Genomic DNA, 4,436 nt, shown 5'->3' with positions numbered 1-4,436 from the left:
CCTCCCGGGGCCAATTACCGCCCCCCTCCCCCTCCGTTAACGGCCGCAGCCCGGGCGCTGCCTCCTGCTGGCGGGAACCCAGCTCCCCGCAGGCGGCCCCGCTGCCCCCTCGGGTGTCCCTGTCACAGCCCCCTCCCCGCACACTGCTCTGAATCGGCATTGTGGAAAAGCAGCAGCCTTGCAGGAATCCTTGGTCAGCTCAGAACTGTTTTGTAAAGAGCCCCACGAGCAGAACCCTCCAGGCCACCTGGCAGCGTGTCTTGCTTGGAACCATGTTGGTCTCGGGACACAGGCAGGCAAGGTTCTTTGGGGCGATCCAGTATATCTTTTATTAGACCAGTTAAAATCTTTCCAACTGTTTGAGTTGGTCTAATGAAAGATATCAGGTTGACCCAAAGAAACTTGCCTGCCTGGTTGGAGCCTGGCATGCCAGCTGAAGGCCACGTGTGGAATGGGTCCAGCCTCTGGCTCTGAATTCTGCATGGAGGGCTGCAGATCTCATTGCACAGCTGCTCTGTGCTCTGGTGAGGTGTGTGCGGTTAAGGTCAATCGAAGATGATAAGGGGCCACAGCGTATTTGAAAGGCACAAGGAAAAGCATCACAACAGCCCCTCTCCCATCCCCGTCTCCTTTGCATGGGCCTTGAGTTCAGTCTGCCCACAGAAATCTTCATTTTGGGTCTATAGAGAGGAGGTGGACAAGTTTGAGGGAGTTCAAGTGAAAATGGTGAGGGCTCAGGGGCACATGACTTATGAGGAGAGATGGCTTATTTAGTTTGCAGAAGAGAAGACTGAGGGGATTTGATAGCAGCCTTTAACTGCCTGAAGGGGTATCAAAGAGGATGGAGCTGGGGTGTTCTTGGTCGTGGCAGATGCTAGAACAAGGAGCAATGGTCTCAAATTGCAGCAAGGGAGATTTAGGGTGGATATTGGAGAAAAACTTTCTCACTAGGTGGGTGATGAAGCACTGGTATTAAGTTACCTAGAGAGGTGGTGGACTCTCCATCCTTGAAGGTATTTAAGGTCTGGCTTGACAAAGCCCTGGCTGGGCTGATCCGGCTGTGGATGGTCCTGCTCTGAGCAAGGGCTTGGACTAGATCAGAGGTTCCCAACCCCGGCGTTGAAGGTTGAGCTGCGGCCAGCCAACCTTTTTTTATCCTCTGTATGAAAAAGGGTTGGCTGCCAGTTTGCAGTATGCTGGTGACTTCCAGACTGCGCTTTGCTGGTCCTCAGTTTGCTGGTCCGCGGTCACTTCCGGTCCGCAATCTAAAAAGGTTGGAAACTCCTGGACTAGATGACCTCTTGAGGTCCCTTCCAACCCTAATTTTCTATGATTCTCTGTGGAACTGTGCTTTTTATTAAGTCCCAGTTAATAAAAATAAAGTCAGTCTACAAACCCTTGTACTCAAACCAAGCGATAGTTTTGGGGGTCCTGTCTGCCTTTCACCTCCAGCCCATGGACTGGCTTCATCCATACCTCTCCTTGGCTCTGCCTCCTCTGTGGTTCTTGAGGGCCGGATCCCACATAGCTGTACCCAGCTACTCTCAGTGTGCATGCTGCTTTTGAGTTCCAGCTTGGTGTCCCATTGACACTGTCCTTAGCAGAAGAAACTAATGGTTGTGCTTTACATTAACAAAAAAAAAAAAAAAAAGTCAGCAAGCTGAGTGGGGCAGTTCAGACCTGGCAACCAGTCTGAAATCACTCTATTGCTTACACTAGGGATTAGCAACTTCTTGGCCCTGAGCTGGCAAAGCTCAAGCTGCCTTGCCTGTACTTCCTCTCACTGCAGATATGTGGCCCCTTTGCATGAAGGGTAAGCACTGGCACAACAGAATTTTATGGGAGCTTTGTGTGGAGGTATTGGGCACCATGATGCACTTGCATAGTGCCCTGTGCCAAATCAGACCTCTTTGCAGGCTGGATTCAGCCTAGGGGCCATAGGTTGCCAACCCCTGGTTTACATGCTTGGTTGCATGTTTTCAAGGTCATTTTCTATAACCAGGTGACTTTGAAGTTTGAAAAACTTAAACTTAAAGCCACATAATTCTGGTTCTGTGTGGGATCCTGTCTATGTATGCATAAATCTTTATAGACTTCAGTGAGTTGGGTCTTGTAGTAAATATATCAACTTGATTCAATTTAGTGGCTATTCCTATTCCTCTGACAAATAGCTTTAACCAAATTGGGGAAAAAAAGTTTTAGAAAACATTTGGCCTCTAAAACTGTCAAACTTGAGTAAAGAGAGCTCTTCTCTTTTTAAAGCTGAGTTATAAACTCCAGAACAATGTGGCTGACATTGGAAATGCAGACAGGCTTTTAAGTATAGTGGTGCAAATAGCATCACTTTAATAATAGTTATTTTCTGTGTCTCAAGCACTCATTGTTCCATTAATGTATTTTTTTCTCACTAGATGGATTTTAGTCACTTAATTCAATACCATAAGGCTTGTGTCCATCCTTATTCAGCGTTTTTTACTTGACTCGCTTTAGTCTTAGTTCAGAACTGAAGAATGAAACACAATATAGAGATTCCTTCTAGATTATAAAGAAAGAATCAAATAAGATAATTTTTAAAGTAGGGGATGATATATGATGCTTGTATTCTGTCATTACAGAAGGAATGGTGAAAATATTTCCTTTAAAGCTATCTCTATCACATTAACTAGACAGGAGATCTGAATGATCTGAGAACATAATGTTGAAAGAGCTATTGATTGTAGTCAGTAACACAGTAGAAATACAGTGTGAATCTTTAATAAGGATTCCATAGGCAGTCAAACATTTTCAAACAAATCTATTTTAATTAATCATGAAACTTGCTTTTGCTGAGTAGCTTTGGCTTACATTTTTAGCAAGTCATCTGCCACCATACACCATGCTGATGAGCCAGAATTAATTATTTCCATTTATATCACCGTTCATCCAAAAATACAGTGTCATAAATGTTACTTGTTCAAGGATCTCTGCAGTTCCCAAAGACCGTGCTCCACCCCACAGTGGCACTCTAGCTATTTAGCTGCCAGCAGTACTATGTAGTAGTTAAGGTGGAAAGATGACATTTAATCCAATAGAAACTGTGCAAGGGCTTTAGACAGAGAAAATGTACTCGGTAACTAAAACCATAGGAAACAGTTTAATGCATGTTTTTTTCAGTAGTGTAATTGACACACAAAAATAGTTAAAATAACAATCAAGGGTGGAAGTCAAATACTCAAAAAATTAGGAAATGCCAAAATTAAGGTACTCTGTCACCTGAACTGGGTGTTCTAACACATGTTTTATGACAGACTTGTGTCACCTAGGGATTTTGTGGCAGACCCATGTACAGAATGCTCCTGTTATAGTCTGGTGTGCTAAAACATCAGACCCTCACTGAGTCCCTCCTGTACTCTAAGAGGCAGCAAGTGATCCTGTAGAACAAAGAATGCTTGATCACGTAATTAAGCTTCAGAGATGGAAGTACGTGTAGCAAAGCAGCAGTGTTCTGGCAGTTTTGGTCTGCAGGGAAATCCATAAAGCAGTTTTCTTCAGATGCCTAAGGGTTTGTCTGGGAAGTTATTGTGCTGTAAACTAGAATGTGGATTTACAGTGTGCTGTCTTTTGAACTGCCTTGGTTCTGTTCTTACTTATGCTGCACACACTGTGATAGCCTTCAGACGAGTATAGAATCTGGATGGCTTAAATCTACTTCTTCAGGATGTGATCAGTGCTTTGAGATGCATGACAGAATCTGGTTCCTGGATTCTGTTACTGACTTTGTAAGAAGATTTGCTGTCCCACCTCTGATAGGAGCCAGGCAGTTATCAGCCTAAGGTAGGGGAAGGAAGCCTTGTTCATGTAGAGAAAGCTGTGAAGTTTAAGCTTTTTTGCTAGTGGAAAATCTGAGACTCATGGGCTACGGACAGAAATTACACACAAACAGGTATAAGTGATTGGAAACCAGTTCAAATCCGTAACACAACAAAAGTTAAATGCACATAAACCACTTTTGAAATGGTTGAAAGTGGTTTAAGATAAACCTATCTAGGTTTATCTTAAACCACTTTCAACCATTTTGAAAGTGGTTTATGTTTGTGGATGTAGTAGCAGACTTAACTGATTTAGGTTAAATCAGTTTTTGTACTTCTGTCCCAGATCCCCTCCAGATTCAAGTTAACTCATAGTCCCCCAGCATCCCAGGATGCTTTGCCCCCCCCCCCTCCCCATAGGTTGGGCAGGCTAGCCTTGGCCCAAGCTGTCTTTCCCAGCTGAGCGGGGAGGTGTGTACTAATGCCCCCTACCTTATCTTTCTGGTGGGGACTCTTCATTCTAGCATCCCACTTCCATTTGGGAAGGGCTTAAGTTCAGTAAACTTCCCAAATGTAAACTAAAGGTGTCGGGGCCGAGGGGCTGTGGCCAGCAGCCCCGGGACGTGGGCTGGGGAAGTTGGCACGGCG

At 44.7% G+C, this 4,436-nt stretch overlaps 1 protein-coding gene across 2 annotated transcripts in view; it reads left to right on the top strand.

The window, feature by feature from the left end:
• Positions 1-4,436, top strand: part of VPS26C (VPS26 endosomal protein sorting factor C) — a 33,541-nt gene that overhangs the window by 218 nt on the left and 28,887 nt on the right. The gene's annotated exons all lie outside the window — the stretch shown is intronic.

This window comes from Alligator sinensis, unplaced genomic scaffold (assembly GCF_000455745.1).
Source record: "Alligator sinensis unplaced genomic scaffold, ASM45574v1 scaffold69_1, whole genome shotgun sequence".
NCBI classification, from domain to species: domain Eukaryota; kingdom Metazoa; phylum Chordata; order Crocodylia; family Alligatoridae; genus Alligator; species Alligator sinensis.
This window is presented reverse-complemented; position numbering and strand designations above follow the sequence as displayed.